This window comes from Arachis ipaensis, chromosome B8 (assembly GCF_059453495.1).
Source record: "Arachis ipaensis isolate K30076 ecotype BB chromosome B8, ASM5945349v1, whole genome shotgun sequence".
NCBI lineage: Eukaryota > Viridiplantae > Streptophyta > Magnoliopsida > Fabales > Fabaceae > Arachis > Arachis ipaensis.
The window spans coordinates 37049432-37071056 of record NC_142443.1 but is presented as its reverse complement, the minus strand read 5'-3'; the positions used below and the strand labels follow the sequence as shown (position 1 = coordinate 37071056).

Genomic DNA, 21625 nt, shown 5'->3' with positions numbered 1-21625 from the left:
AAATATAATTTAAATCAATGCTCTTTAAAACTTTACCCACATAGCAAGTTTTCCTGGTTTTATTACTTTTATGTTTTATCATACAAAGTTGTATTTTTAATCCTCGCTAATAAAATATATTATTTGATAGAACTTTGTAAACTGTAATGATTCTTTTTCATGTTTTTAGTTTATTGTGAATTAATTATTAAAGGCTTTCTCCCCATGTGATTAATAATATTTTTTAAGAATTTCTTTATCTTCTTCATATGACCATCTCTAAGTTTTTACTATTTCACTTATATTATGAAAATAAACAAATTTATTTTTAGTGATAAACCACAAATCAATATAAAAACTATTGTATTGATAGATAAGATATGGATTCAATCATAAAAATCTATTATCAATGTCAAAAAAATTTTCATTGAACATGTTTTTCAACATGCAATTGGACTAGGTTCCATATGCAAAGGGTTTCAACCAAATGAAATTATGTAGAAAGACAGACAGAGAGTAAGGTAGAGAATATTGAGGGTTAATAAATTGGGGGCAAAACATAAAATTTGTTTGGAGTACAGTAATACACTTCCATAGCGAACACAAGTCACAACTTATAATTATTGACGAATGCATTATATCTTCTTCTTGTTAAAATCTTGAACTCTTGCATTCCAATAATCGTAGTAATTTGGTACATTAGCGTGTGATGGATTTATCTGGAACATGGGTGTTCCACCTCCACTGTATGAATAACAAGGTGGCATGGGATATCCATTAAAACTAGGGTATATAGGTAATCCACTCATGTATTGAAAATTCTCAAAACCCTTTGTAGAGGATATAGCACCATAAGTTCCAATTTCGGTGGACACTTCTTGATGATCTTCTTTATTTGGTTTTCTACTCTGCTAAATAAATATCAAAAAAATAAATTATTAAAAACATTTTTTATACATTATTTCATCAATACATGAGAATACAACATGGCAAACTAACCTTTTCGATGCGATTATTATCTAACCGCTTTCTTTTATTACTCTTTTGGACACTTGAAATTCTATCATTCTTTGTGTCCTACATGCAAAAATATAAAAAACTATCAAAAAATCTCTTGCAGTTCAAATTATTTTATAATACACAGTTATATACCTCAAAAGCAGCTTCAGGTGCATTTATTTTTGTTTGTGCACTAGGCTTTTCTGTTCTGTTATCGTTGTAGTAGTTGCTTTGAACTTCTGTAGATTGGACAAGAGGCTTATTCACTTTTTTCTGGATATTTTCAAATAAATCACTACGTTTTTCGTTACATTGGTGTATTGTTTCCTCATCAGACATATCCTGTAATACAATATATTCCAACAACACATAAATTTTAAAAGAAATAAGTAGTACAGAAAAGAATGTACCCTAAACAAAGAAAAATTAAGAATAGATATTACCGTAACACCATTTGATTCTGTACTTGATTGGTCATTGTCAGTATTCAATTTTTCTTCGTTCAAACTTAGTGAGCATTCTCCACCATATAGTTTTGGACACCTACGAACCGTATGACCAATCTGTTTACAATGCGAACACGTACGGGCCTTAGCAGTCTTGGTTGTTTGTCGTGGGGCTCCTTTTGTCTTCACAACACTTGGGTCACCTACCAAGTTGGCGGTAGAAGGAAGCTTCTCATTTGGATTGTGTCTTTTATGGAGTTTCATAATCAATCCAAAAATGGCTTCTCTGATTTCCATGAAGTCATCTCGATGTTTCGATGCTTTATCGCATAGTGTAAAACAAAGCGTCGCTAGAGCACCGTACCTAACACCAGCAATCTTTTCAGATTCAATATCCTCGGCGGTAAGTGAACTAATGTATTCTTTTTTAGGATCTTTCGTCCACCTCTTGTGAATAAGAGTATTAGGAATAATGCTAATATGGTCATGTCTCATAGTACAAAAAATATGGGAACAAGGGATACCACAGCTCTCAAATAATCGACAATCACAAGCAAAGTTGTTAGTACTTCTATCATACCGAACCTTATATTCAATAGCCGGCTCTTGATATTTGTTCATTCTCACCTCAATTTTGTTACCATTATTTGAATGGCCGACAACGTTTAGTTTACTCGCTTCTAGTATCTCATTCCTTACCTCTTTAAACATATTATGGGTAAAAATATTGGCTGCTTCCTTTTCGATGTCTTCGAAACATGTAGTTAAAACTGGACTTGAGAACAATGACTTAAAATCAGATAATAGCTCATTTGTCCGATATTGCCTCACTGCCTCGTTAAGATTATGCATCAAATCCAAAAGATAACATTTTTTACCAATATAGTGCTTTATCAACGAATGAATTCCTTCACATTGTGACGTAGTCCTAATTCAACCAAAAAACGTGTTGTTCAAATATGCAGAAGCCCACATCCTTTTGATCTCGTATGTTTTTTTCACCCATTCATTTTCAGAAAGCTTGAATTTTGATACTAATTGATGCCCTTTATCTTCAAACTCATCCGGAAAAAAATTCCCGTACATAAGGTGCTTCAATCCATGAAGGAACTCAAAATTTTTGATAGCTTCACACGCATTGCAATGTAAATGCCACGCACAAAGTCGGTGCGTTGCATTTGGCATCACCTCTCTAATTGCTCCTCTCATTGCAAGATCACCATCTGTCACCACTGCTGTTGGATGTTTATTACCCATTATTTCAAGAAAAATCTTCAAAACTAATACATATGTCTCATGCTTCTCATATGCTAGCAAGCCACAACCAAATATGCATGTCTGACCGTGATGCTTCTTATCTGCTAGCAAGCCACAACCAAATCATGCAGACTGTTGGCTTGTGCTTCGTCGGCCTCGGTCATTACGCGATATGCAGGGACAAATTGTATATATTTAGGTGGGATAAGGTCATGATTGTGAGTCTCTTCAAATGCAGTGACTTTCCACTTCCTCAATTTCATATCATAGTGAAATCTAATTCTGGCTTGACACATTACACGTGTTATCGGCCTGTGGTCTCTTTTCTTATTCTCCATCTCCAGATACTTCTTTCTCCGTGTACCCTCTCTATTACAAACCATTTGTCTCATGTTAAGGTTGCCGTTGAAATCATAACCCTTTTCATCACACCTTGCAACAAAACCATGTACATTGGCATAATTTTTGTAGAATTGAACACACTGCTCTACACTATCATGCTCAATACCCCAAATGTCATCCTTGGTCAACTCAGTTAACTTCTTCTCAACTTCACCAAATCCATCTCCACGATTAACCATTTTCATAGCTTCATCAATTGTACCCTTCTTTTGAGATATATTTATATCATTTTCTTCACTTGAACCACTATACTCAAAACTCAAATCATCAAATTCAATAGAACTCTTTGTTGAATTTTTGTGAACGCTCCCCATACTTGTGTTGTAAGTCTATTATTAACATAAAATGTCAAAAAAATGTATGAGCACAATACTATTCAATTGCATGTAAAAAAATTTGAATAGTAAAAAAAAATATTATCACAATAAATAATAATACACAATCAATCAATGTAATCAAAAAATTATTAACTAATAGTAAACAAATGTAGATATACATAAGAAAAATTTGCATAAACGCACTTATGTATTAATTAATTTTAAGTTGTTTATAAGTTCATGACGATAGTTTTAAGCAATATTTAGTTTTCAAAGTTATAAAACAGCAGCTTAGATTTTTCAAAACTTTCCATTAAAAACTATATTGCTCAATATTAGTTTAGTACATGAGCCAGTTCTTATTTATACATAACTCCTATTTAGTACCTAAAAAACATAAGAAGACCTCTTATTCAATACAGCATCTCACAATAACTATTCTGAACTAGTATATTTAGATTTGACAGTATATGTTTTTTAGGGTAATTATAATCTAAAGAATTATATATCATGAAATATGTTAACTAGCTCTTCTATTTTTAATTAATTTGTATAATATTAAAAATGAACTAATTCTACTTTGTACCTATAAAATCAAGTATAAATTAAGAATTCATAAACAGGCGCTTATAATCATCAATTCCTGAAATTATATATGAGCTATAACCTGTATCTATATATGTTGTAGGATTATTAACAAGTAATTACAAAAGATCACATCTACAATAATTTTAACTCAACAATGATCACTATTACATAACTAATTTAAACCTGTATGTTCAAAGCAAATTTTATTCAAGTAAATATTACAAATACTTCACATTAAGTGCTCTGTTTCTGGTAAATTTGTGTACCAATTTTTATTGATTTGTTAAGCCGCTCGAAATGAACATCACATCTATATAATCAAGTATAAACTAATAAATCATAAATAGGAGATTATAATCATCAATACCAGAATATTTATATGAGCTATAACCTGTATCTATGTTGTACGATTATTAAGAATTGTTACTATTAATTTTTTTTTCTACTACACTTTGAAGTACTCTTTGTTTTGGTAATTCTAAATTAATGAAATAGTATTTCTACTAAAGGAGAAAAAATTGGGAAAAGAAAATCAAAGATAATAAGGCTTCAAAATAGATGAGGTAAATGAATATGCCTCTAAACAATCAAACTAAATTCTGAACTTGCGGATTGAAGTATTGACAAGGAATAATTTTGAAAATTTATATTCAAAAATATTTTTAAACAACACATATAGCACAAATAACTCTAGCAGCTATATATATCTACCAAAACGAACTCTAGCTACTATACGAAGTATCTAATCATTCAACCATTTAGTCAAGCGAGGGAAGAGAAGAGAGCAACGAAGCAGAAGACTAGAAGAGAAATAGAGTTGGGGAAGGAGATAAAAACTCTACCGCCAAAATCTCTCCTTCTGTGAATATAGAAAAGAGAAGAAGACGAAATTAGATGAAAAGGATTAGGGTTCTATGTTCTTCCCTCTTTTTAACGGTCTAATTCTAATTCTTTTTCTTTTTTTTTAATAATTTATTTAAAGTTTACCATGTATGGTGATTTGATTTAACCAGAGTTAAAATTAAGTTATGTATATATAAAATATTTAATACATGTATTAAATTCATTATTTTTAATTTTTAAAAATTAAAAATTCATTTGATGATTAGAATTAATGAATACACTTATCACCATTTAATTAAAACATATAAGAAGAGTATGTAATACCCTCAAATTAGTTGGGTATCGAAAAAATCACCATTAAATATGCAAAAAATTCATTTTAATTTTTTTAGTTTACCAATGCTTGGACCGGGAACAGTCTATTTAGCATTTAAAGCTGGAATTTAATTTTATACTCCATTACTGATGGCTTTGGCTTGGTAATATTTTAACGAGTTTTAATTTAACATGATTTTTAATGTCATCGTTCACCGATGGTCAAGCCATGGGTAAGTTTTTATGAAATAATTCAATTATGTTACTGATAGTCTAGTCATCATCAGTAGCTTATTTATATAATTGAAAATAAATGGAGATAAATTAGGTTGTCAGTAAACCCAACACGCTCATGATATCACTTTAGTAGTACCGACAAAATTGTGCTAATGTGGTACCGACATCAAGCCGTCAACAATGTTTTTCCTCAAAAAAAAACTTCCTCCATTTTAGCAATGAGTTATTAACAGTCTGGCCTTTGCTAAATAGTAATAGGTACCTGTATAATAGTGTTTTTATTTTTGTCATGATATCACTTTTTTTTTTTAAATTTAAACTGATAGAAGGAAACACATCCAACTCAAGTGAGAGAGTATAAGATAAGAAGATGTCATGCACATCCAACTCGATTAAACCTTTAGACATCAAGTTAATGAATTTTTCATCTTATAAACTCCTCACTTCTCTGTGTTTTGTCTGATGTGAGACTAATTTATTACACTCCTCACCCTTACTACTTAACAATCTCTCCCTCAAGTATGAGCCACCATATCGAGTACATCAACTCCTCCTCTTTCTAGCTATCACTATATTTGAGTATTTGTCCATCACATTGCCACACCACACTGCGGGACACGCCACCTGGACTATCCTTGTTGGGAAGTTTTTTGATGCTTCACTTTGAATACTCCTTAACCACCAGACTAATTAACCATCAGTTCTAATACTACTTGTTCGACCACCATGGGGAGCTCTAAACTACTGGAGAGTAAACTTCGAAGAGGAACCAAATGAGAGAACATAAGATGAGAAGATGCCACATCCAACTCAAACTATTAAGCCACTAAGTTAATAAGTGATACGTGCTTCAAATGTTCGTGATATGAAGAGTTCAAATATTATTTAGAAGTTATTAGTTTGTATTTTAGAATGTTCAATTTAATTTGATGTATTTTAATTTTATTTATTTAATTACTAGATTATGCTTTTATGTTAGTGGGCTTAAGGGTTTTTGTTACTTTAACCTAATAATGGGTTATAAATACATCCTAAACTATTGTAGTCATCATATAGAGAGATTAGAAGAGTGTCAAAGCACTTTTTGATTTCATAATGGAATCATGGTGTGGACAAGTGAGGTTGAGTGAGTCTTTCTCTTGTTACATCGGAAAATTGGGTGGAAGGTTCGTGGAGTCATTTTAAGCTACAGAGGTCCAATTAATGAGCTCTCAACGGCTTTGAAAAGCTAACTTCCAAGGCTTTCCAACAATATATAATAGTTTATATTTTTCTTTGGAAATGACTGCCCAAAATGGGCATTGAACGCCCAATGTACCCCCTCTCTGGCGTTCAACGCCCAAGAAGGACCAAGGCCAGCGTTGAACGCCCAAGCGTTCAACGCCACCAAAGGAGCACAAGGCAGCATGGACACCCCCTAGTGGGTGTTCAACGCCCACTCACCCAAGTTGGACGCCAAGCTCAGCCCAAACACTCACCAAGTAGGCCCAGAAGTGGATTTTCGCACTCCTTAGCTTAGTCTATTACATTTTTGTAATTTTTAATTATTATTAATATCTTTTTAGGTCTAGATTAGTATATATAGGAGAAGATAACCCATGTTTAGGATCTTCTTCCGGAAGATCAGACATTATTTCTATTTTCTCTGTAAAGTATGAGCAACAAAACCTCCTAAGTTAAGGATAGGAGCTCTGTTCATTCCTATGGATTAATATCATTACTTTTCTACTTTAATATATGTTTGATTCCATTTTATGATGTATTGTCGTTCTTCATCTTTACGAATCTGAGGTGGAACCAGAGTATGACCCCTTATTCTATATGAACTCTTGCGAAGCCTTAGCCGGATAGTATTGAGCTACAGCTTGAGAATACATCACATGTTCCAACAAGTTATCTGGGCTAATTGGGATACGTGATATGAAATCTCGTTAGTCATGGGTAATTGAGGTCTCTGTGGCGTTAAGACTAGAATAATGAGCATCATTCTCCGATCTGGAAGATTTGACCTTGTCTGTGGCGTTTTGAGTAGGATCACCAGAGATTGAATTGCGTGAGCTTCACCCTCATTCAGATTGAATGACCATTAGCACCGGCATTTGATGTGGATTAGAGGAGATTAATGACCACTAGCCCCAGCTTTAATCACTTATAGCCTTGCCATTGAATGAATCACTCATTGTTAAAGTAGTCAATAAGAAGTATTAATCCGGAAGAACAAGCATCTCTAAGGCCTTAACTGATTTCCCATCATTGTTTCTACACCAATTCGGTATTACTTTTTTTATTATTCTGTTTTATGCACCTACAACAACCACTATCTGTTCTATTTGCCTAACTAAGTCCAGCAAGATAACTATTGCTTGCTTAATCTAACAATCCTCGTGGGATCGACCCTCACTCACTTGAGGTATTACTTGGACGAACCGGTGCACTTGCCGGTTCAGTTGTGTGAGTTAAAATTTCATGCACCAAGTTTTTGATGCCGTTGTCAGGGATTGTTCAAGATTGACAAGCTATCGGTTATCTTGCTCCTTAGATTAGGTACCTTTACCAGTTTTTCTTTTAATCGTGTTTCTTGTTTTCTTTTCTTAAAATTTTTCAAAAACTTTTATATTTAGCCATCTTTTTCTTTTGTTTGAGTCTTGTGTCAATTTTTAAGTTTGGTATCCTTTTGGTTTTTGTTGATTTTTCCTTTTGATTTTTTAAAAAATTGTTCTTGTTTTCTTTCTTCTTGTTCGAAATCTTTGTGTTTTTCCTTGTCTGATTTCAAAATTTTTAAGTTTGGTGTCTTTTAGTGTTTTTTCTTTTTAAATTTTTGAAATTTGTATCTTTGATTTCAGAATTTTTAAGTTTGGCGCCCATCTAGTGTTTGTCTTTTCTTTTTAATTCATTCTTAAAAAAAAGAGAGAGTCTTTTTTGGAAATCTTTTAATTCTTTTTCAAATTTTAAGTTTGGTGTCTCTTTAGCAATCTTTTTGTTTAAATTAAAATTCTTTAAAACTTATCTTACTTAATCTTTAATCTTTATCTTATCTTTTTCTTTGATTTCAAAATTTTGTTATCTTATCTTATTTTAAATTCAAATTTTAAAAGTTTAGTAGTTTGTTAGTTTTTCTTTCTTTCAAACTTAAATTTCAAAATCTTTGTTTGACTTTTTCTTTTCAAATTTCAAAAATTTTCAAAATCAAATCTTTAAAATTTAATTTCAAATCTAGTTAGTTACTTGTTTGTTTTATCTTATTTTAATTTTAAAAGTTTGGTGTCTCTTTAATTCTTCTTTCTCTTTCCTCTTTTTCAAAACCTTCTAACCTCTTTCTCTCTCTTCTTTTTCGAAAATCTTCTACTTCTTTCTCTTTCATCTTTTTTGAAAATTTTCAAATTAATTCTCTCTCTTTATTTTTGAAAACTCTTTTTAATAAAAGACACCTTTATTTTCTTTTCTCTTTATCTAAGTCTCTCACTAGGAGCTCTCTATACTCTGACATAGAGACTCCTTTCTTTTTCTCTTCTTGGATTCTTTCTTTTTGTTTATGAGCAGGAATAAGGATAAAAAATCTCTTCTTAATCTTGATCCTGAATCTGAGAGGACCCTAAGGAGGCATCTGCAGTAAGCTCAAAGAGTAGGAAGGAACCTTACAGAATCTCATGAGCAAGAAGCTGAAGACAACAATGGCAGCTAATCCAAACGCTGGAGGAGACATAAGAAAGGTCCTTGGATCTTATACTGCACCCAATTTTGACTTCTATGGGTGCAGCATCTCCATACCTGCCATTGACGCAAATAATTGAGCTTAAGCCTCAACTAGTCACTCTAGTACAATAGAATTGCTAATTTCATGGACTCTCGTAGGAGGACCCCAACGAATACATCTCTGATTTCCTGCAGATCTGTGACACTATCAAGACGAATGGAGTAAACCCAAAGGTATACAATCTCATGCTTTTTCCCTTTGCTATAAGGGACAGAGCAAGGTTATGGCTGGATTCTCAGCCTAAGGAGAGCCTAGATACATGGGAAAAGGTGGTCAATGGATTCTTGACCAATTTCTTTCCACCTCATAAGCTGAGCAAGCTTAGGGTGGAAGTCCAGACCTTCAGACAGAAAGAGGGAGAATCCCTCTATGAAACTTGGAAGAGATACAAGCAGTTGGTCAGGAGATGTCCTCCTGACATGATCTTAGAATGGACCATGCTATAGATCTTCTATGATGGTCTCTCTGAGATGTCCAAGATGTCATTGGACCATTCTGCTGGTGGCTCACTTTACATGAAAAAGACGCCTGAGGAGGCTCAGGAGCTTATAGAAATGGTTGCTAACAACCAACACGTGTACACTTCTGAGAGGAACCCTGTGAACACTGGGGTGTCTCAGAAGAAAGGAGTCATGGAGGTTAGCACTCTGGATGCCATTCTGGCTTAGAATAAACTAATGTCCCAACAGATCAATATGATCTCTCAGCACTTAAATGAGGTACAGAGCTCAGCTGCTTACTCCCCAGAGATAGCATATGAAGTGGACACTGGTGATAACACCTGGACCACAATGGAGGAGGTGAACTACATGGGGAACTCCTCCAGACCCTCCAACAACAATCTCTATTCGAATACTTTTAATCAAGGATGAAGGAGGCACCCTAACTTTGGGTGGAGAGATCAACAGAGGCTTCAAAAAAAGATTCAACAGTAATCAGTGTGGAACGAACTAGAATAGGTTCAACAACAAGCCATTCCAACCCTCTCAGCAGCAGATGGAGACTCCCATACAGAGCCTCTCTGACCTGGCTACCATTGTCTCCAACCTCTCTAAGGCCACGCACAGTTTCATCGCAGAAACTAGGTCTTCTATTAGAAATTCGGAGATACAGATTGGTCAGCTGAGCAAGAGGATCCCAGAAATTCCCTCCATTACTCTTTCCAGCAACACTGAAGTGAATCCAAAGGAAGAGTACAAGGCCCTCACTATGGAGGGAGAGGCCAAACTGAAGGAGCCTGCTACTGAGGAACTGAAGGAAATCCGAGCTCAGAAGGAGCCCAAGAATGTCCCCATGCACACCACAATGAAGAAGGAGGAGCCTAAAGAACGACCCTTTCCAAGCGTGCAACAGGAGCCTGATGATGAGCAACTTGCTCAATTCTTAGTAGTTCTCAGGAAACTGCAATTCACCATCTCTTTTGCAAAGGTGTTGGAGAAGAATCCCCCATCTATGGCGAGTTTAAAGAGCATGATCTCTGAAAAAAAGGCCTTAAGGGGAGATGAGACTGTGGTACTGACCAAGGATTGCAGTGCCTTAGTTCAGAAGAAGCTATCTCAGAAGTTGTCGGATCCCGAAAGCTTCCTGATTCCCTGCACTATAGGGACCACCACCTTCGAGAAGGCATTATGCGACCTTAGCTCAAGCATCAACCTCATGCCTCTCTCTGTGATGAAGAAGCTAGGAATTCAAGAGGTGCAGCCTGCCAAGATCTCATTGGAGATGGCAGACAAGTCCCTATAAAGGGCATATGGCATGGTGGAAAACGTCCTTGTGAAGGTGGAAGACCTTTACCTCCCTGCAGACTTTGTGATACTAGACACTAGGGAGGACAGAGATAACTCCATCATCCTTGGAAGGCCTTTCCTAGCCACTGCTAAGGCCTCGATAGATGTGAAAAAGGGAGAGCTAGTTCTGAGGCTATGGGAGGATTATCTCTTGTTTAAGATCTCCAACCCTCAGTCTCTCTCAGATAAAGAAGGTACCACTGTACAACACCTGGTATTTCAACCTTCTCTCTCAGTACAGAACCACATAGAGCCACTACAAAAATAATCACTTTTAGCGGCCATTTATTTTGCTTTTAGCGGCAATAAAAATAGCCGCTAATACATTTTGCTGGTAATTTGACATTAGCTGTCTTATGCTTCGTCGCTAAAAGGTTTTAGTGGCCATTATAACATTTGCCGGTAAAGACTGTTTTAATGGCCGCAAAAGTATATAACTTTTAGCGGCCATTTTCTTGACAATTTATATGGCCACTAAAAGTAATTCTAAGATTGCAATATTGTTCACTTTTAGATGCCATTACTATTTCCGCTAAAATCCATTTTACCGGCAATTTATATGGCTGCTAAAAAATTCTAAAATTATAATATTATTCACTTTTAGCTGCCATTACTATTACCGCTAAAATCTTAAAGATTTTTTTTAATTATACTCACTTTATTAGAACTAACAATCTATATTTTTTTCTATAAAAAATAATAATGATGATGATGATGATGATGATGATGATGATGATGATGATGATGATTTGCATTTGAATTTTGACCAGGAAAATTTGAAATAAGCTTTTTATTAAAATGCTCCTTTTGACAAACTAGAATATTAAAAGCAGTATTTGTCAATACATAATAGAGGTTTCTTTGTCATTTCATTGACTTTAAATACTTTTTGCAGAAAATAAAAAAAGAAGCCAAAATATGCTCAATTCTTCTAGGCCAATGCTGCAGCAAGGCCACCAACTATGAGTCCCACAACAGTTGCAGTGATGCCAATTCCTATAACACCATCTGCATATATAACAAATTGAAATTTAAGTTCAGTTAATGTTCCAATGCTTATTTTAAATTCATAAAACTATAAACACCATCCAAATATAAATTAAATTTGAAAAACAAGAGTCATACAATGTCAAAAGAAATAGGCGGAGGGTGCACACTCAAAACTCATTCCCCCCTTATCTCCCGCTCAAGAATCCACCACGATGAAAACCCACTCCACACAGAGTCGTGTAATTACCTGCTTGGATCGAGTAGGGACGAGTTAGGTATCTGTGGATATGTTATGTTGCTATTCCTACTTTTAAGTTTACGAAAAAAATCCTTGAAGCAGTGGTTGAGTTATATCTGGGTGAAGTAAACTAATAGTTAGATCTATCACTCGACTTTTTATCCATTCTGTTATACCAAATGCCACAAAATTCATAAATTCCAATGTCTATTAAACATCAAAATGAATAGATATGCACCAACATGTTAGCCAGTTAACGAAGGAAACAATTGGTTCACTTACAAGTTTTGGAAAAATGAAAAAAGAAAAGGTGTTTGAGATTCAGTTTATTACTTTACAAGGTGTTTAACTATTTTTGCTTATATTTTGAATCAAGTTATAAACCTTTGTTTCAATAATCTAAAGGGAATAAGAACAAAAATCATTGACCCCTTTTTTATGTGTTGGCAAAACACTGAAACAGCATATTTGAAACATAATTTTTCATTCACCGTGTTCACATTTCAAAAACTTCACTGGCTACACTTGGTTTAAGTCTCGCTATTTATCAAATTGCAATTCAAATCTTATACAATTCCACTCACTTTTACAATATCTAAGTCTATAACATCCAGCACCATAAAAGCTGCCCACCATTCCTCTCATGCTCATTGTTGCAAGTCACAATTCACAATTTCATATGCTCACATTCACTATCAGCACATTGCCCAGAACCATATTTCCAATTTCAATAAAGCCACCTAAAAATGAATGACAACTATTCCTATACCGTAATTTATACCCTCAATACATGCCACTTCAAATTCAATTCAAACACCACTCCCTTGCATAGACATGTTCAGAATTTATACATATACACTTAGTAAAAGAATTTTATGGATGGAGATGTTTTGTATAATGATTTATAAACATACATTAAAGGAAAGCAAACAAAAAAAGAAAAGTAATCTTAATGAGCAGTTGGTATAATATTATGTATGGTATTAGTTAATTAGTGCTGGATTCAAACAATAATAGATAAAGATATAATCTTTCAAGAAAATAACTATTAGCATCGAATCTAATTTTAAATGTTGGATGGTGCTAATTCATGACCACTATTAGCATCAAGAACCTAATAAATGCAGTAATATCAAATAAAAAAACAGTTTACGAGAAAAAATTTCAAATTTCAAAAATTACCTGCATAAAAGAATTTTCATTGAAATCTTGAGTCATAGATGAACTTGTTGAAACAAACTTACACAAAACTTGTCGCATAAAAGATAATTCAGCAAACATTTTATTTTGATTTTCTTTCATCAACTTCATTTCTTCTTCATCTTTTTCCTTTAGCACCTTTATTTCTTGTTGTAATTTTTGAGCAACCTCATTAGCTAAAGCATCTGAAGCAAATTTACCATATGATGATTTATTACCTCACAATAAAAAAGGTGTTGGACTAAGTCCTAAACCACGTACGTAACCACTTCTATCACTTCCCAATACTTGAGAATGAACATCTCCTTCCCAAGCAACACCATTACTAGATTCTTTATTAGATAGCTCGCCATTGTCCAACTTCTCTTCAATTAGTTCCTATATAGGAAAAACTAAATGTTACAATTGAGTGAAGCTAAAAAGGAGGATATATGTATATTCCTATTTTAGAACTAAATGCATGATTTAATTCTTTTATACTTTTCAATCACAACAAGAAGAAGATACAAATTCATAAATTTTACCACTACTTTTGCAGACTTCTCATCTAATGGTCTACCATCCTTATGCTTTTTATGAATTTTGAAAAAAAATCTCTGCTCTTGAAGGTTCGATTCCATCCTTGGCCTAACAAAATGACAAAGTCAAAAGAGAAGTGCAAATGTGCAAATGTTCAAAAAGGAAAAATTTTCAGTGTTCACATATTATATATACTGTACTGCGTTGCTAATCATTCTAGAAAAAAAAAACAGTGCGTTGTTTTATAAAATATCTGAAATAAAAATTACGCATAAGTACCAGTTCATCCATCAATGTTGCAATGATTTTGGATCCTCCCGTGTGAGGCATTTTTTGCTTTGCCCTATTAATCCTATTTTCTTGGGTACGTTTCTATCATAACACATTCTGGATTAGTAAAATACACTATTACACACACATGCCATTATTTCTCTATTTTTCTATTTTCTATATCTATACAGTAAAATAGTAAGTTCTATTTCTCCATGCATGTTCATGGAATCTACTTTGGCCTAAATAATTTGCTGCAGTTATGGCAGAATTAGAATTAAAAAATAAGAAAATGCTAATAAAACAAATGAAGACAACCCTTATCAGATTCAGTAATAATATTTATCTTATATTTACATGTTAGTTAAGTCTTTCAAAGTACCTTTGCTTTATCAGAGAACCAATATGAGACAAGACCAATCCATCGATCTCTTAGGATTCGTTCTGGTTTATTCTTTAATAAAACATCTTTGGTTTTGTACGGTCCCAAATATATACCTTTAAGTCACATTTATAATCTTTCCATTTCTTCCCAATTGATCTTTTTACAAATTCCTCACCATGTATTGGGATTGAAAACTTCTTCTACAAAATGTTCAAGCAATTTCTTAATGAATCAAATTAAATTAAATTAGAATCCATTAAGAATAATAAATTCTTACCCTCACAATTTTCAGCAACTTATTTCATCTCCAGTCATCTATGTTTAAAGGCATTATTGAAAGAGTTCTAGCTAGAATACCAAGAAAACTAGCAAGTTTTCTGCCTTCTTTTCTTATAGCTTGGTTGCGGTTATTAAATTACACATCAATTGTCTTTTCATGAGGCATGTTCCAAATTTTTTTCAACAATGTAGGTCCTCTAACCCTCTTTGCCTCTAGATGACCTAACAAAAAAATGCAATTATTCAGTGAAAAGAAATATGAAAATATAATGATATCATATTTAAAGCAATAATAATATCACCTAATTCTTCATCTTGCTCAGAATTTATACTATTAGAAATATTGGGAGTTTGAGACAAATCCTTATCATTCAATAGTTGCTCCATAAAAGGCAGCACTTCATCAGCATAATTTTCCTCTTCAACAAATCTGACACGACTCTTTTTAGGCACTCTTAAATCTGTACTTGAGATAGAACTCTCAAGATCATTATCCTCAATAAGTTTGTGTCTTTTGCTTGCCATTGAAGCACTGATTTCTTGCAATCTCTTTCTCTTCTTTTTTCTACTGGTGAAGCCCTCTTCTTCCGAATTCCTTGTAGCTTCCCTATCAATTTCATGCCTTCTCTTTCTCTTCTTATGTTTCTCCTTTTTATTTGACTTTAAATTATTTCTCAAACTGTTTCCTTCAATATTTGACTTTTTATAGTTCTTCTTTGATGCATCCATATCCTACAAAGTCAATAGAAATTAAAGTATAAAACCTTTACATTTAACAAAACAAAACAAAAAACAGATTTTGGAAAAGAGAAAAAATTATCAAAAAATAGAACCCAAAGATTCTAACCTGAGTTTCCAAAGCTTCCATGTAATAGCAGGACAAGGATAAAGTGAATCAAGTTATATTATACCAGCTTTATCAGAGAAATCAGATTCTTACTAACATGAATGTCATTTCATGATGGAGAAAAGAAAAAGATAAAATAACATATAAACTCCCTAGGTCAACATTAATGAACAGAATAAGTAACCAATCTTAAGACATAAAAGATCCTTCAAACTCAAAGGTCAAAATTCAAAACATTAAAGTAAGAGCTACATATCAAAGTAAGTGCTGCATCTGCTTCTCCATGCGTGTACCAACACCTCCCTAAACGAGCATGTGCAGAAAAATGCAAGTCATTTGGTACACCTCTCTAAATAAAAAAATATAAAATTAATAAATAAAAATAAGAAAAATGCAGAAAATGAGAATGCAAAATGTAAGAGTTCTCAAAATATTACCTAACTTACTCAGAATTGTTATCAGTTTGATTTGGTGAATGTCCATGATCAATTACTATACCATTAAACCCACTTCTAACCCAATCATTATTCCCATCCTCAAATTGACGAATTTCCTCTAACAAAATTAAGTCACCATTATCATTTTGCATTAATTGCTCAAACTGCATGATTTTCTTTTCTCCCATATTATATATGTCTCGAGGAATAATTAGTCTAGGGATAAACCATTCATGATCATGAGGATCTTTCACAAATATCACTTGTTGAGCTTGGTTTGCAAATATAAAAGGTTCATCACTCTCTTGATCACCGGTATGTATTAAGCATGAAAAGTTCACTAGTGTGAAACCCAAGTCATCTTTCTTAACTCCTCTACCTTTGGTTATGTCAACCCAGTCACATTTAAACAGGACAACCTTAAATTCTTCAAAGTAATTTAACTCTATAATATCAGCCAATCTTCCATAATAATTGATATTTTCCGACTTAGGAGCATTGTCACTTGCACTTGCATAGCTAATCACCTTTGAGACAACCATGACACCAGAATTTTATGTTGCCTTGGACTCTTCATGCTTCTTTGTTCGAAATCGATACCCATTGTTCAAATCAAAACCTTTGAATCGTCTTGCAATGTAACTTGGACCTCGTGAAAGGGTTCTTATATCACTTTGGGTACCAAGTGTGATATCCAACTTGTTAATCTAATCAGAAAATAATATAGAAGCTATAAACTTTTGAGAAAGTAACATGATATTAACCAAAAAATAATAATTAAATCTTTTACTTACTTCATCCTTGAACCATTCATGAAATGAATTAAAATGCAAGCGATCAAGTTGATGTGGAGAAAGGCAACGCTTGCGATGTGTTCTCTTGATCTCACTAATATGTTCACTGTACATGTGACCCATATATATGTCACTAATAATGTTATATATGGTAAACAATAAAGAGAGCTAGATGATCACTTACTTTTTATAATCTTTAACCACTTTAGAAGCACAATTGAAGAGCACATATCGATGGGTTTGCAACCATGTTTTATCATCTATTAGAAATGCTTCTTCTTTGCCAAATGGCTTCCCAATAGAAGGAAAAAGGTATCTTTCTTGATCAGCCTCATGCTCAATCTTCATTTTATTTTTTGTTGACCAATAAGATCTTGAATCCCCACCTTCTATATATAGTGAGCAAAATGCTAAATACTCATTTGAAATATATTCCTCTGCTATAGAACCTTCTGGACATGCTTGATTTCGAACATATGATTTTAAAGTGCATAAATACCTATAACATAAGTTAATATTATTCGACTATTTATGAAAATGGACTGAACCTACAATTTAAATCTAATATATATAATTATCCACACCTTTCTATTGGATACATCCAGCGATATTGGACATCTCTGGAGGACACTTTCTGATTAAGGCTTTGTACCTCTCCCATGCTTCATACAAGGATTCGGCATCTAATTGTGTGAATGTCTGCACCTCAGTTTTCAGCCTGATGACTCTTTGGGGTGGATAGAATTTGGCTAGAAATTTAGTCACCAAGTCATCCCAACTAGTGATACTTCCTTGGGGAAAAGTTTCAAGCCATTGTGCAGCCTTATCCCTTAATGAGAACGGGAACAGCAGAAGCTTGTAGGTTTCAGGATTCACGCCATTGGATTTGACAGTGTCACAGATCCTTAAGAAGGTAGAAAGATGTTGATTTGGATCCTCCAATGGTCCTCCCCCAAATGAGCAATTGTTCTGGACCAATGTGATGAGTTGTGGCTTCAGTTCAAAGTTATTTGCATTGACATTAGGGGTGAGAATGCTGCTTCCACAATGTCTAGCATTTGCAAAGGTATAGGAAGCCAATACTCTCCGCTGTTGTGGTTGATTATTGACTCCTCCTTCTGGATTAGATGTATCTCCTTCCATCTCGTGGAATTCTTCGTCTGATTCCTCTTCTTCAATAATATTTTTCCCTCTTTCAGCTCTTCTTAACCTCCTGAGAGTTCTTTCGTCTTGTTCATGAAAATTGAGTATGGTTCTTCTTGTACCTGACATGCAAGCAGAGCATGAGGAATGCACAAAACCAGTGACACTTCAATTTACTGCCAGATTGAAGTGTTAGTTAGTTTAAGCAAAAAATCAAACAGTTAGTGGGTTAATCAAAATTAGAGAAAAATAAAGAAAAAGTGCTTGATCTAGATCACCACCTCACTTAATCATTGTCAATCTAATCAATCCCCGGCAACGGCGCCAAAAACTTGATGGGATATTTTGGAGGAAAAATAAATTTCTCCCAAAACACCCAAAACTAACCGGCAAGTGTACCGGGTCGTATCAAGTAATAAAAACTCACGGAAGTGAGGTCGATCCCACAGAGATTGAAGGATTGAGCAATTTTAGTTTAGTGGTTGATTTAGTCAAGCGAATCAAGATTTGGTTGATGGTTTTGTGACTTGCAGAATTAAATTGCATTGAAGTAAAGAGAACAAGAAATAAATTGCTGAAACTTAAAGAACAAGAAATTAAATGGCAGAAACGTAAAGTGCAAGAAATGTAAATTGCGGAATCTTAAAGTGCAAGGAATGTAAATTGCTTGAAATGTAAAGGGGATTGGGATGTGGATTTGCAGAAATTAAACAAGGAAAAATTAAATTGCATCAAACAGAAGAGGGAAAGGGAATTGGGATTGAATCGGATATGAAGCAGAAAAGTAAATGAACATAGAAAGCAGTAAACAGGGAATTGAAATGGGAAATTTAGATCTCAGGACCCAGAGACTAGAAAGCCAAGTCTAGATCCCAATGCCTTCCTAGATCCAACAAGATCAATTGCAAGAGAATTGTAAATTGCAAAGAAAAGAGATGAAGAGCAATTAACCGGAAATGAAATTCAATTAACAGTAAAGAAACAGAGAGATCCAAGATTGAGATTGAAACAGAATTTCTTCAATTCTCCAATCTAAGATCCAAGACAAATGTAAATTAAAATTGAAAGCAATGAAAACAAAGAAATTAAAGTTCACTAAAAAGCTCTCCGAAAACTATTATGAAAATTCCAAAAGGAAAGCTCCCGAATAACTTGAATTCTATCCTATTTATACACTTTCCAAAATGATCTTCAAGCCTTGAGTTGGGCCTTTGTTCTTGGTGGAATTGGGTTGAAAGAGGCCTTGGTTGATTGCTCTTGAAGTTTGAAGAAGAACCAAAGTGAACCAATTGAACCGGTTTTGAAGTTAGCCATAGTTGGACCTAACGTTTGAGCCAAAGTTAGGGGTCTAACTTTGGCTCCAACTTTTCACAGCAGCAAGCCAAATTCTTCTGGTATGGACGTTGGTGCCAACGTTAGGGGTCTAACTTTGACCCTAACGTTGGCCTTGTTTAGTGCTAGTGGCGCCAACGTTAGCCTCCAAGTTAGGGGGCTAACGTTGGCGCAAACGTTGGCCCTTCCCCCTTTGTGATTCATGTGCCAACGTTAGCCTCCAAGTTAGGGGGCTAACATTGGCGCAAACGTTGGTGCCCAGGGGAGAAACTCTCAAGTTCCAACGTTAGCCTCCAAGTTAGGGGGCTAACGTTGGGGCTAACTTTTGCCTCTTCCTTGAATGTTCATGTGCCAACGTTAGCCCCCAAGTTAGGGGTCTAACGTTGGCGCAAACGTTGGTGCCCAGGGAAGAAGTTTCTCTTGCCAACGTTAGCCTCCAAGTTAGGGGGCTAACGTTGGCTCAAACGTGGGGAGCCCAGGGAGTAATCTTCATGCCTAACGTTAGCCTCCAAGTTAGCGGGCTAACGTTGGGGCTAACTTCATGCCTCCTGGTTCAATTTCACTTATTCCATTGTCCTCTCTTCACTTCTAGCCATTCCTCTTTGCTTCAACCTTTCTCCAAGCTTTCTTCACCTATCATTAATCAACCAAACTTATCAAAGCTATGCTCAAAATCATGAGATATTCATTCTTTCATAATATGCAACAAATATAGCATAAAACCTCATGAAATGGCATAAATTCATATATGGTTGGTTCAATCAAGGGAAACATGAAAATCTACTCAATTAGCTTGCTTGTAGCTCAAGAAGGTGCATAATTCTAATGAAAACTAAAGAAAAAGACTAGCTAAAATAGGCTAGGATGACTTGTCATCACAACACCAAACTTAAAGATTGCTTGTCCCCAAGCAAGAAATGAATTTTTAAGAAGAAAGAATGAAATGGAAGAGGAAGTTCATGCTAGCAGAGTATTATTGATAGTTCATGGGGTTTTATGTGGATATGCAAATACTCACTTCTTATTGACTCCTAGGCCTAGAAAGTCTCCTTCAAGCTTCAAGTGACATACTGCTATGACCTCTCCTTATTCCTTTATCCTTGGCTATTACTTTATTCAAAAGCTTTATTTGAGTGTCATGTGTAGCAAGTTCATTTTCTTTTCTTTATACTTGACACATTATTCACCATAGACACTTGGCTCACATTCCTTCTTAAAATATTGATGCCCAGCACCTCTTTGGGCTACTAAATGCCTTGTAGTTAGGTTGCTCTTGATAGTGGACTTTCAGCTGATGATCCCGGATTAGTTAACCCAAGTCACCAAGTGTTGAGGCACTCCTAAGAGCTTACTAATCCAAGCAGATCCTAGTACAAAGACATCACAGGCATATATTTTAAGGTTCAAGCTATTGGTGTCCAGCTTTGTTTCTTTTTGTTTTTCTTTTGTTTTGCCACTTTTTGGCTCTCTTTGTTCTTTCCTTCTTTTTGTTTTTCTTTCTAACCAAGGAATTTAATTCAATTGAGATTCCTAGACAGTAAGCCACTCTTTACTTAGAAGGAGATATCCTAGCTCTTTATTCACTAAAAGTGAGCTATTATACAATCACACACATACCACCACTTACTTTTATTCCACTTCTATCTAACAGAGACCATTTCACTTCACATTCAAACTGTTCTTTTATTGAATTTAAAGATGCAGGGGACAATACATACTTCTTGTCAAGTGAAGATAAACACACAAGCACACACATAAACTAGCCTATTTATTTTAAAAGAAATAAACATAATGCAAAGACTACTACACTAACAGTTACTGTTAAAATGGGCATATTCACACTTCCAATTTAGAGTAATTCAATGCTGATGGAGTTAAGTGACAATACAACCTCTTGGTGGCTTCTTCTTCTTTCTCTCAGCTAATAGTGTGTAGTCCTCCCAAGAGAGTGATTGAATTTCTACAGTGTTAATGGAAGTTGCTTGTTTCTCAAACCCTTAGATGACTGGTTAGTGTGCAAGACTTTCTTGTAGGCGTTTGAACTTACTTTGGTGTGTGAACACCAAACTTAGTCTCTTGCCATGTTTCTTATGCATAACCATATGTGAAAGCCTAAGTCTTTGCTAAAGGTAATAAAACTAAAAACTAGAAACAGACAATGCTTAAATGATTTATCAGATTGCTTGGAGCTAGTAACCCTTTATGTAGAAAGTGAGAATGTGCTTTTAAGTGAGATTTTGGTGGGACACCAAACTTAGGATCCTTTA

General features: G+C 34.4%; 1 pseudogene; it reads right to left on the bottom strand.

Moving 5' to 3' along the window:
- Nucleotides 1-11855: 11855 nt before the first annotated feature.
- On the bottom strand, nt 11856-15673 carry LOC148547713 (uncharacterized; annotated as a pseudogene).
- Nucleotides 15674-21625: the final 5952 nt, after the last annotated feature.